A 14141-nucleotide genomic window follows, 5' to 3' on the forward strand; every position below is an offset into this window, starting at 1 on the left:
CTGCGGACCACTTATGTGCAGCCCTGGTTATTTAGCTCGTCATATTGCAGCCACAGAAATTATTTTGTCCATGAAACCATAAAGCTGCACTTTCTTTTTGCCTTATCGTCTGATTTGTCATAACTTCTCCGTTTTGTGGTAAGCTTTTCTTTGGCTGTCACTTCTTCACCCTGACCTGTCTTATTTGGCTCAGCAGAACTGAAATGCTTTTACACGCTCACTCACATAAGCTCAGCGATTCTCTGCGCGATCAACCTCTCACATGTTTAAGCTTGCTGCGGGAGATTTCACTTGTCATGTTTGCATAGTAAGCTAACGATTAATAAGACAATGTCAGAGGAATTGGTGCACAAATTATCATCACTCACAGATCAGTGCTGTCGCTCTCTATACACAGTTCGCACGATTGCAAAGTGAAAGCAAAAAAACAAGCGCAAATTCAAACGCGATTTCAATATGTCACATATTGACAGTGGCTCACCGATGCCAATGACATAATTACCCAGCTACATTTCCGAAAGAATGCAAAAGCATTGACATATATTTTTCCTTCCTACAATAGCCCGACGGGAAAAATCGCTAGCCCTGGGACATCGGGCTAGCGATATTGCGAGCCCTGTATCTGATTGAGGAATCACTCATCTTTGGAAAAGAGAGTTTATTACAGAGAAATGGCTCTTTCCAAAATAAAAGCTATACTATACGCTTCTTCTGGGCTATATTCTCAGCAGCATATTAAACATATCAGGTCCCCATAAGGAGAATCCTGTGCTAACGGCTGTCTAAATGACTCTGTAAAGTTTGTAGCATGCATGCTTGTTGTTTTTGTCTGCTTCCACTTGTCTTTGCACTAGGATGATGTCGGCGTAAATGTGCAGTCATATTTGTTGTGTTCCCACTAGTGCTTTCAGGTTAATCTCGTTGAAATGACCTTAACGCCACAACACGGCAAATCTCCGTTAACGAGCTACCCCTGATCGCCCCGTGCGTGGGGCTGGACGGCCAACACATTAACGAGCTAACTGCACTAACACACTAGCTCCCACCCATGTAATTGAGCACTGTGTGGCACATCCAACATACTGTTTTACTTTAGTCCATGACTCGCTTACCTTCAGGGTCATACGTCACATGAAAACCAAAATAATTCCAAATGCCAGATCTGAATGAGGGTGGGGGAGGTTCAATTTGCCATGTTGCAAGGAGAGCTTAAGCTAGCTTGCCCTGCGCTCTTCCTTCTGACGATGCCGTCTGTGTTGAGCGCTCAGTGGATCTGCGCTTGACAGTGCAGCCTAGGCGGAGTAGTTGAACGCAGATCCACTGAGCGCTCAACACAGACAGCATCAGAAGGAAGGTTGATAAAATAAATTACAAATTTTGTATTGTTCGATACATATGTGTACCGAACCGAAAGCACTGTATCGAATGGTTCAATATCAATACGAATATCGTTGCACCCCTACTATTTGGGCACAAGCATCTAATGCAATGAAATAAAATAATAATAATTGCCTATTCTACATGCAAAAAAATATTTAATATAATATAAGAAGCCACATCATGCAGACAAATATGATTTGTCAGGCTTCAAATGTCTACTGTACAAAAGGCCAGCCAGTTCGCAGAACTCACGAACGGAGCCACATCTGCGGAGTAAGATATCAGCATACGGCTGCCGTTTAGCCAATGAGCGGTGAGGCAACCCATTCTCTTCACCAATCAGAAGACACAATTCTACCTCATCATTACGCACACGTCGACGCAGAGAGTTCGGTCGGAGCTGCAGGTGGGAAGAGTCAGCAGAGTTTTACTCACCGTGTGGATTTTCATTCCTTCTAATGCTGTTAGCAGTGTGCGTCCATGAGACTGTACGTTTCTGTGTTTTATCGTGTTTGTTCTTTGCTGCGGCCATTATCCTCCCTTGTTTAATCCTTGGCGCACACTTCGTTTACCGATTGTTACTGCCGTTTACTGCGAAGCAGCCTCTGCCGTGCGGTCATTAAGGGACCGTCACTAATTTCTCATGTTAGCTCTAATGTAAAGTGCCTAGTTGGGATTTATGTAAATAGTAAAATTAGCATTTGTTGACACTCCCTTATTTTGGTTGACTGTTCCACTATCCAGTATTGTTTGTATTGTTGTATTACACATTTAATTCACTCTGTTCACATAATTATGGAAGACTTTTATGTTCTTTCCAACAGAAACCACACCATCACTCACAGATACCTGAGTGGCAGTGGATTTTGTGGATACGCCATCTGTTCTTATTGGACAACCCTGTTGAGATTGTGGATTCATAGAGTCAGCACCTTATCATCTACATCAGTCATAGTCAGGAGGTCAAGTCCATCCCTCTTACAGTGACCTCCTCCATTACATCTACACTGTGGAGGGTGCTAAGTGCTGTCTGAGATACCCTCTTGTAATCAGTGTTATGCTTAGAGCTACATTGGGTATTAGTGATTGCAGGTACTCAGTATGGAGCCCTTTTCCCACCAAACGTGCACAGTATTGCAAAACATTATCAATTAATATTTAATCTTCATTTATTATGTATAACTGTAGGGAAACTATTACTTAAGCAGGCATAAAGAAATGCAAAACAGTTGTGCTACTGTTCAAATTAGTCATGCTACCTGTGGTCAATGTTTGGGAAAATGAAAAATAAAAATCTTTTATGAGGCATTGTATAGTGCAAAAGACCACTCCTCCTGTTTGGATTCCTCATTTTCCAGCCTGGTACTGTGCAAATAAGCCTGGCTGATAAAGTCATGTCATCTGTTCTCAAATGTAGCATATTCCAAAAGGGAAGTGGGGCCTTTTTTGAAACAAGATACAATCTGTTCTCTTCATACATGCATAAAGCAAATAGCTTAAAAGGCACCATACAGGACTGTGCACTTTATATATGTAAGACTGCAGTAAAGCAGTAGTTTCCTTTTTAACACTGGACGTCTCAGAGAGCAGCCATTTGGCTTTTCTACCTTTAAAACCTGCCTTCCAGCCAAATGGCTGGTAGGCTTTTAGCTAATATCCTTAATCACCTGTGAACAGCTGCTTTTGTTATGTAAATAAGGTTTGGCCATGCTGAGCCACTTGGAGTGGTTAGTTTCCTGAGCCACAAGGAAACTTGTGTTTCACTTTGCCATCTTAGGGAGAAATCAACACACATGGGTGTATTTCCTTTGTTGCTGAGATTTATTGATAAAAACAGTACAAAAAAACAAAAAAAAACAACAACAACAACCATTTGCACACATATTTACAAATAATAATAAAAAGTGAGTGAGTACATTTCAACATTTTCAGCAATCACTCACAATCCTGGCACTGCCATGGTATCTGTAGTCTGCATTTACCACATGTGTATCTGTAGCAGTGAACACATCGCACAGTGGCATGATTGTTCTTGCATTTGTGTTTGACCTGACACATGGCTCTTTTTCCAGGGCTAGGTGTGGAGGGTTGTGTCTGAAGCAACTGTTCTTTTCTTGCCTTCTTCCCAGCTACATGAGAGTGAGCCAACTCTCTTGCAAGTTCCACCAGGAAGTCCACCCATCTTTCCTGCGTCCCGGTGCATGCTTGATACAGCACATGTGCATTCAGTGCTGCCATGTCAATCATGTTATAGAACACGGCAAATGGCCAGCGCCGTGCTCCTCTGCGGACAGTGTACTCCCGCACCATCTGGTCCATCACATCCACGCCACACTTTGTGGTGTTGTAAAGGGTGACGGTGTTTGGCTTCCTTTTGGTGGTGTTATCAGTCTGAACCACGCTGTGCATGCTGCTAAGAATATAGACTGTCTTCTTCCGTTTGGCCGCATACGCCGTCAGCGTGGCAGCAGAGGTTGAAAACACCTAAGAAATAAGATAAATTGTTATTTCTATAGCACTTTTACACACAATGAAACACATAAACATAGAACCACAAAAGACCTGCAACATACCTGAGTGGTGAATTCATTGCGATCTGTGCGTCTAGCGGATTGAGGAATTTCCCGGCGAATCTTGTTGACTGTGCCAAGGACGGTGGTTTTCCGTCTAAGAAGTTTTTGCGCAAGTGAAAGCGATGTGAAAAAATTGTCCGTGGTAACATTTCTGCCCTTGTCTAGGAATGGTTCCATCAGCCTCATTACTACATTTTCAGACAGTCTCTCCCCACTGGGACGATTGTGGTCCTTGCCAAGATATGGGAAGACATTGCAAATGTACTTGGATTTTAGGTCGCAAGCCACCCAAAACTTGATCCCAAACTTGTCAGGTTTACTTGCAATATACTGCAGGAAACAGCACCGAGTCTTTGATGGGACTGCAGTGAACTTATCAGTCTTTGCTCGATCACTGCGGGTGGACCTGTCATCAAAGCGTAGGTGTTGCATGATGTCTTGGAAGCGGTTTTGCGGTATAGTTCCAATGATCTGTGGGTTTCCCAGGTTTGCTGACCAGCAGTCACGTAGTGATGGAACCCTAGTAACCCCCCGCAAGACAATTGCATCCACCTCAACACAAAAGGAAGTTCACAGCTTTTAGCAGCTCCCCCCCCCCACACACAAACAAAGAGGCAGTTGGCAGTTAGAAATCAGCAATCATTCACACACCCCCACTCCCCTCCAGAATTCTCAGATAACGACCTAATTTACATATGAATTGATGCTAAAAGACTAGCCAATTTAGCTTCCACTTGGCTGACAGAGGGTTAGAAAAGTCTGAGACATAAGATTTCAGCTTGTGAATGTAAATTAAATAGATTAATAATGTTTCAATATAAATATGTTACAAAATGCTTTAAGAGCAAAAATTCAAAAACTGCTGTAAGTGAATTGTGGAATGTCCACTGACATTTCTTCCCTCAGCAGTACGATCTGGCCATATAACATTTACATACTGCCAAAGTTATTAGGCCTGTGCACTGAGCCTTCACTGTGTCATTGTGAACAGCACTATTATGTTTTTATGGCCTCAATAACAGGGGTCATTAACCTTTTTGTTCCCATTCCTTTTTGTTCGAACACAGAACCTTGTTGGAATTTGAGCATATACTAAAAAGAGACATGGAACCCATTACAACAAATCTGATAATACCAAACAAACACACTGGAGGAGTTTATGCTTCTTTTTAAAGAAAACTAAAAGACACAATTTTCTCCCAGCCGGAGTGAAACAAAGTCTATATGGTTACTTTGGTGTCAGTGCATATAACTTAGCTAGTCTTATGACATATAATAACCTGAAACATCTTAATCCTGCACATATAGATGCTTAGGAAAACTGCATTCCAGTTTAAAACGCTTTATGTAAATGAATAAAACCACAAAGGCTGCTTTTACTGAGAAAATTGAGTTTTTGTTTCTATCGGGGTGTAATAACACATCTTATAAAATATTTAATCTCATTTATCAAAGAGTGTACAGTTAGTATGTGTTGTTTTTGCGTGTAAGAAAGATCAATCTGGCTACATAATTTACTTTATATTTCATCAATTAAAAAAAAAAATTCTATCCAGATCAGGGTCACAGAAAGCAAACAGAGACAGGGTACACGCCAGAGAGGTCAACAGTCTATCACAGAGAGACATACAACCATGTACTCTCACCCGCAATCAATTTATAATCAATAAATAAGCCAACAAGCATGTTTTAAGACTGTGGGAGTAAAACATAGAAACAGAGGGCCCCAGGCTGGCACATTCAAACCCTGAACCTACTGACTGTGAGGCAACAGCGTGTTTAATTTTATAGGCCTTTTCTAATGAAAATGCAAATTTACCTGTAGTTAAAAACTGAGGACTTGGAAGCAGCACAAGTGAGTCCTTCTGTGGTTGCTGATGAGTTTATACTTTCTGGTAAAAACAACAAAAAAACAACAAAAAAAAGTATATATATTTAGTATCTTCAGATAACTGAAGGAGCCTAAAATACGATCGTATAGTAATATCTGAACAGTTCAATTAAATTATAACAATCATAAAAATATGCCTGTTTCAGCACCAGAAGAAAATAATCTCTTCGCAAACTATATGCAGCAAAAACTTTAATTCTAGCGCCATCTAGTGGATTTACCCATACATAGAAAGCGAAAATTTGCCAGAACGGAAAAGATGTGAATCTCATAAATCTGTGACGCGAATTCACTATTTTTAGACCCAGCAATGATACATGATTCACTAAAACCATGATTCAGATGAAGTGGTCCCTATTATTTTTCACTATTGACTCATAGGGTACCTGGATTACTCATATGGGTGAGCTGGAAGCGGCACAAACAAAATGAGTCCTTTCGTGGTTGCAAGGCAGAAATTCAAAGAATAACAAGGAGATATATATATATATATATATATATATATATATATATATATATATCCATTCGCTTCCGCTTATCCTTTCCAGGGTCGCGGGGGGCGCTGGAGCCTATCCCAGCTGTCATGGGGCGAGAGGCAGGGTACACCCTGGACAGGTCGCCAGTCTGTCACAGGGCTAACACACAGGGACAGACAACCATTCGCTCTCACATTCACACCTAGTGGCAATTTGGATTATCCAATTAACCTATCCCCACAAGTTGCATGTCGAATCGAATCGAATCGAAATTCGAATCGAATTTCCCAGAGGAACCCACCCGAGGGATTAATAAAGTTCTATCTTATCTTATGTCTTTGGACGGTGGGAGGAAGCCGGAGTACCCGGAGAGAACCCACGCAAACACGGGGAGAACATGCAAACTCCACACAGAAAGACCCCGGCCTGATGGGTGTTTTTTTATATATATATATATATATATATATATATATATATATATATATATATATATCCATCCCTACATTACTGGAAAAGGGCTTCTGTACGACTGTTTACAATTTGTAGTGATGCTGTTTGTGATCTTTTCAAAATTACAGCTTCTCTGCATAGTGGTAGATATCGTTATTGCAATATTGAACTATTGCAATAGATAAATAAAAAAAAGATTAAAAAAAAATCTGAGAATCATCTTCTCAAAATCAGTGAAGGTGAGGCACAGCTTAATCCTTTTTAATGAGCCTTAGCTCAAAGAAGCTTGCTCTGACAACAGCTTCATTTTGTTGATTAGTGGTTTCGGTTAACTGGTGTTTCTAAATTGCCCATAGGTGTGAATGTGAAGGATCTAATGTAAGGGCCAAGAACACCACTTACGATGGTGAGAGGATTGTAACAATAGAACATCAGTTTTCTCTTCCATCCATCCTCTTTTCCTTGTCAGGGTCGCAAGAGTCAGGGTCCACCCTGGACACGTCGCCAGGCTAACAGACTGTCATTCGCATTCAACTCAACCTCACTACTGCATGTCTTTGGACTGTGGATATAGGCTAAATGGTGGAATTGAACTCAGGACCTTCTTTCTGTGAGACAACAGTGCTAATCAACAGCTGCCTGTTTCTTCATTTCAAATTCAAATCAAATTCAAATTCAAATTCAAATTTTATTTGTCACGTACACAGTCATACACAGTACGATATGTAGTGAAATGCTTGGACAACTGCTCGTGACCTAAAGAAAACAAAAAAGGAAAAGGCTATGAATAAGATAGGAAATAAATATGAAAAATTAAAAAGGGTAAATTTAACTAGGAAGGAATAAAATATAAATTAAGGTTAAAAATGAAATAACTGTACAACACAAATTAGAATGAAGGGTAAATTTAACTGGGAAGAATAAGATAAAGATAAATATATAAATTAAAGTTGAAAATAAAATAACTGTACAACAAAATACACAATACACAATATAGAACTATATAAGAATGTATGAAGAAATCTAAATATAAATAAATATATACACAATAACAGCAGCTGTACAAGTATTAACCGGAAATGAAGAATATAGTGACCAGTGTTGTGCAAAACCAAAGTCCAGAATGTCCAGTGTGTGTGTAAGAACCATATGTGTGGGTCAGTACTGTGTGGTGGTGTGATTGAGAGACCGTATCGCCTGCGGGAAGAAGCTCCTCCTCAGTCTCTCTGTGTTGGTCTTCAGGGAGCGGAATCGCTTTCCTGACCTCAGCAGAGAGAACAGTCTGTTGTTGGGATGGCTGAGGTCCTTCACGATCTTCCTGGCCTTGGTCCAGCACCGCCTGCTGTAGATTGAGTGCAGGTCAGGGAGCTCGGAGCGGATGGTGCGCTCAGCTGACCGCACAACCCTCTGTAGAGCTCGTCTGTCCTGCATGGTGCTGTTCCCGAACCAGGTTAAGATGTTTCCCGCCAGGATGCTCTCTATGGTGCAGGAGTAAAAGTTCCTGAGCACCTTGCAGGGCAGTTGGAAGTCTCTCAAGCGTCTGAGGTGGTAGAGACGCTGTCGGGCCTTTTTCACCACGGTGTTGATGTGACAGGACCATGACAGGTCCTGCGTGATGTGAACTCCGAGGTATTTGAAGCTGTCCACTCTCTCCACTGGGCACTCGTTGATGACGGGGGTCTGGTAGTTCCTCTCCTGCTTAGTGCTGAAGTCCACTATCAGCTCCTTTGTCTTACTGACGTTTAGAAGGAGGTTGTTCCTCTGGCACCAGTTCTCCAGATTCCTAATCTCCTTCAGGTAGGCCGTCTCGTTGTTATCAGAGATCAGGCCCACCACGACGGTGTCGTCAGCAAACTTGATGATGGTGGTGGAGCTGGTAGTGGCCACACAGTCATATGTGTACAAAGAGTACAGCAGGGGGCTCAGAACACACCCCTGGGGGGCTCCAGTGCTTAATTTAAAAATTAGGGTCAGCCATGTTTTAATGCTTCCTGTTGGGTGGCATCATGTTTCAGTTGTATTTTTAAAAAAAATAAAGACTAAAATGAGCACAAAATGAGAAAGAAAAAAAAGATGTGATTTTTGAAGTAGACACTGCTCAGTACTTTTGATTTGTTTCCTAATGTGTTTTAAATGCAAGACTTTGCTCACTCTTTGAGCAGTTTTTACCTGCGTGCATTAAAAATAGCTGCCTGCCTTCCAACATCTCCCTCTCTGTTATCTCACTCTAGTTTTTCAGGTGCACTTCAAAGAAACCAATTCCCAGATTATTTACCCTTAGCAAGCACCAGGTGGCAGTCTAAGTCAGTCTACTATAGCAGTGGGTTAGGGCCTCTCATGGCCTCTTTGAACAGTTTCATTAAACTTTGGCACATACCTGTTAACTGCAAAAGTCTTGAGCCAACACTAATTTCTTTCTATTTCGTTAGGAAAAAGAGAAGTAGCTGCAGCGGTTCACTGAAATATGCATGGAAATTGAGTGTATGGCGGCGGGGGGGCAATTCTAACAAACTTCAAAGTCAATATTTGGTATGAACACCTTTATTCTTTCCTGAACTTCTCTGCACATATTGAAAATTTTAACCAAAAACTTTAAACCTGAAGTGATGACTCTATTAGACGTGTTGCTACTGATCGGCAAATCATCCTTGTGTAATTTGGCATGCCTCAGCATTTTCTCCCCATTTCCCCGTTTCTGGCTAATAGATCTTTGCACATCAGATCAGTGCACAACTACAATTTTATGCCCGTTATGACTATCTGGCATTTTTCAGAGATTCAACTAAAGAGGTGAACAAATGATGTGTTTTTGTGACAGGCTGCTAGAAACACAAAGATTCTTTGCTAGGTTCTCAATTTTAGACAAAACACTGGTTTGTCCTTTGAAATATTTGCACAGAACTTAGTTAATCTTGTATGTAAAGTGCTTCATTGGGTTTGAAGTGACTGACAGTGCTGTGATGAGAAACTGCAGAATGGTGAAAAAAATCAATTAAAAACTGTAAACATTCTTCAATCATATCTTTAACCACACTCACTTTCCACAAGTGTTGATTTCATCATTGTGTTAATTCAATAACTTACACAGCAATCATATCTACAATCCTTTCACTATGTGCGGCAGTTAACTGAGGAAGTGAACACGTGTGAGATAACATCAGCAGTGAAAAGCTGATGTAATGCGTGCTTTGACTGATACAAATCGTTGGTATGTGACAACAGTTAACAGGTAAAACTGGCGCCCTGCTGAATGCACTCTCATAGTATTCTCAGGAAGGCCCTGAGGTGTCACACTACATCCCACGGGAGCAATAAGACTTTGGGGATTTATTTATGTTTTCTTTCTCCTGCGCAGTTGGTTGGCTGGTTCCATTTTTAGACCTGTTAAAGATATTTGGGAGGATAGGGTCAGAGTTCGGGGTTAGGAGGTTCTGTGTGTCACTGGGGTCGTGGGGAACAGGGCACCCCCTCCCTTCTGTAGCAAATGGGTACAATTCTACAGACAGACCCTGAAAACCCATCGAAATTCCTCCACAGCAGTGCTTGATGTTCTTCATGCTGCTGAGTGGGTGTTACAGATACATGAGGGCTCTACTAAGGGGGAAACCAAAGTCCCTACACCCCCTTTTTACCACCCTCACACATATGTTACTATAACAATAAAGAACAAAGGAGGGTACTTGAAGTTAAGCTGGGCAGTGACCTGGGGAGATACTATTGTTGGTGTTAAGCATTGTTACCCCTACATTGTCTCGGATGAGGAAAGTATCTCCAGGTTTTAACGAAAGGGACCGAAAAGACGAGCAGAGGAGGAGGAACTCATCTGAATTTTATGAGACCAGTGTTTTTCTTCTTTCTCTTTGGCAGGGATGAAACAGTCCCAACATAGCAGACTGAGGGCTGGTCCACTGTGTAATTATAGGATGTGAAGCTGCAGGATCTAAAGCCTGTGGTCTTTGCTTTGAGGGCAAAAGAGCTCCAAAATCAGCTTAAAATGAGCCCAGATTTCAAAGTGTTCAACTCATTTTTTATTTAGACCACGTTGAATCTGCTTTAAAATATCACAAGGTTCTGCAGACATTATGAGTTTTCCTTTATTTTTGCTATTTTTAAAAAGTCACAACAATTTGAACAACACAAATAAGATGAACTCTATATTGATACGAAGACTTGTAACTTAAATTCAGCTTATACTTTAGACATATGTCTCACGTCCTGGGCGCTCACTACTAGGGATGGGTATCGTTTAGGTTTTATCCGATACCGGTGCCAAATCGGTACTTTTGAAACGGTGCCGGTGCTCAAACGGTGCTCAAACCGGTGCTTAAAGAATGGAGAACACAAAATTGGTCCAAAAACCTCTCATGTTCAGCTGTTTTTTGTAAAAATATAACAATGTTAGCCTTTTCTGCAGCTATGGGGCATATATGGTATCACTCTTGGCTGGAAGCAGTGCTTAAACAATGGAAAAAACACAAACTTTGTCCTAAACCTCTCATGTTTAACTGTTTTCCACTTTTTCTTTGGTCATTTTAGCCTTTTTAGCCAGGGTGAAGGGAGTATCTGCCATCAAACAAGAAGACAGCAGCATGTAGCTATGATGATGTTTGCTAGTTCACCTTACATGCATTAATGTAATAACGTGGTTAGCCTACTCACGCAGAGAAGAACGGCTGCTGCTGCCATCATCATCCGTCATCATTTCTGCTACACTGGCAGGGCTAGGGGCCAGGACTCTCCTCTTCGTGTTTTTGGGGGATGTTGCATAACAGGCAACCCACCCGCAGTAGATGTGCTCGGTGTGAGGTCTCGCAGCAAGCTATCAAATACGGCGCATTTCTGGGCTTTTAAAAAAAACGCTATGTGTCGCCAGGTGTTTAATCGGATTCTTGGTGTTACCTCCTTTGACAGTATCACAGTATCAGCTTAAAGCACTTGTTGCTGCTGAGTTTGCATATTTTGCTGTGAAGTACAGCCAGACTTTTAACCGCTTCGCCTTGGGCATTTTTAATCTGTAGCTCTGCTTTAACAGAACGTACGTACGTACCTGGCCCCGCCTACTATCCTCGGAAACGTAAAATGATTGGCTAGAATCTAAAGTGTATCACAGCTCAGGAAAAAAAAGCACCGAAATAAAGCACCGAAATGTGCGCTGCTTTTCGGTCTGGTTACTACCGTTTATGTCAGAACCGGTGCCATCATGGCACCGGACACCGGTACCCATCCCTACTCACTACTGAGTTTAAGTTCTGAACTTTCAGTGGAGATAGAAATGGTTACTCTTGGCATACGCCATCTGCTCAGGAAGCTCTAATTATGTGTTGAAACGCTCCAGAGCTGCTACTTGCCGGGCTGTGTTTGGAGAGTTTATGTAGTCTTTTGTAAGCTGGTGATCTTTAAAATCAAGAATTAAAAATTTTAATCTCTCAGTGCTTCAAAATCCTCAAAAAAAATAAAAAATCCTATCTTCTGACTCTACTTATGTCGTGCCAGGACCAGGGCAATTATTAGAAGATCCAGTAATCAATTTTCCTCAAACTGACTGAAACTGCCTTTGCTGCCCAAACCGACAGTGGCATGTGGCCAACTTAAAGTCAGTCACTGACCAAATAAGCCCCAGTCACCAATCAGAATCCACAATTTGGCTTCAGTATCACAGCGTGCGTACCCTATGGACCAAACCAATCAATATTTTAGGAGGGTGGAAAGATTTGGGATGGCGTACAACACTGGCAAACTTTGACCTTTTGCTTGCCAGTGAGCACAAAGCCTCATCATTATCCAGTGATTACATCATGATCAGTCTTAACATGATTAAATCTCTGAGGTCACTTGAGGGCAGACTTATGCTGCTGGCAAAGCTGTAACTGTCATCTGTAAGCAGGAAGTTAAAAGCAAACATAGCAGTGTTTGTTTAACACGTTAACCTGCAGCTGCTGGAAAACTTTGCACCAACTGTAAAGAAGATCACTCTGATCACTTCACCCCCACCGCCAGATATTTTAACACCTGAACTTGGTGCTTGGTGATCTTTTGTGATAAAAGCTGGTCGTTCAAAGGTGTGCGCTCCACCCAGCGGCAGGACAATGTTTCATAACTTGGGACAGAATACACCTATTAACTACTTCAGACTCTGTCTTTGTGGACATGTTGTGTATGGAAATGAAGGTCTATCTCCTTTGAATTCATAGCTTTTGTAATACAAATGAAGAGGCCTGCTAGTGTGATTCAACAGGGGTTTGCATGCAGCTTTGGAAAACTGCTCCATGCCCAGTCAATCCACATTTGAACTCATTTAAGAGTAACTTCTTACCACTGCTTATCAGTAATGGAGATTAACTCCAACTACTCTGGCATTTTTTTTATAGCCTTTAACTGGCAGTTCTGCTGATTTTGATGGGATTAGAGAAAACGGTCTTAATCTTAAAAGTATTGTTTGGTTTCAGGGTTGACAGCCTTGTCTCGCAGTTTTGTTTGATTAGAATAGAATTAGAATTAGAACAGAATAGAATAGAATAGAATTCAACTTTGTTGTCATTGCACATGCACAGGTACAGGGCAACGAAATGCAGTTTGCATCCATCCAGAAGTGCTTTAGTGATATAGATATATTACAATATATCAGATTAGAGACTGAAGTGAGTAACGACATCAACTGCAACGTGGCCCCACAGTGAAAACTATGCAGGGTCTAAAACTGATTTAGGGCTACATGCAAAACAATGTCAAAATACTGAGTCAGCCCTTTATCTGCAGCACTTTTCATGCAAAAATGGCTCCCGTGGGTATTATCATGTCAAGCACAAATATTTTATTGGACCAGAATGCATCAGATTCAACATTTTACTCTTTAATTTTGTAACAAAATGAAAACCGAAAACTGACATGTAATTAAACGAGTTAAACGAAACATTTTGGGCATGCAGTTTTGTTGACTGTGACAAGTTAAAATCCATTAGGTTTTAGTAATATATTATTTAGTGCTTTATAATTTATGATTAACCATAAAACGTTCAATTCAAAGTTAAAATTCAATAAGGTGGAAATATTCCACACCACACCAAACAGTAACAAGTCTTGATCTAGCACGTTTGCCCTGCATTGTTCTTCTGCAATGGAAAACATTTCCTAGCTTCCCTTATTCTTCTTTCCCCCATTAGCCCACAATTGCCAAGAACAGTGAAAAATGATATGAAAACAAGTGTCAGTTATTGTAATCATTACTGGTGTAGCAGCCAGGGCGGGGCTGTGCAACAACCCCACTTACACTACGGCTCTGATGCAAATGAAGGGGACTTACCCGGATCTACAGCTTGCTGCAGAATTTTCTGAGGCTCCTCCCTGCTTCAGACGCCTTATAACAGGGTATCT

Source organism: Maylandia zebra, linkage group LG19 (genome assembly GCF_041146795.1).
Source record: "Maylandia zebra isolate NMK-2024a linkage group LG19, Mzebra_GT3a, whole genome shotgun sequence".
Lineage (NCBI taxonomy): Eukaryota > Metazoa > Chordata > Actinopteri > Cichliformes > Cichlidae > Maylandia > Maylandia zebra.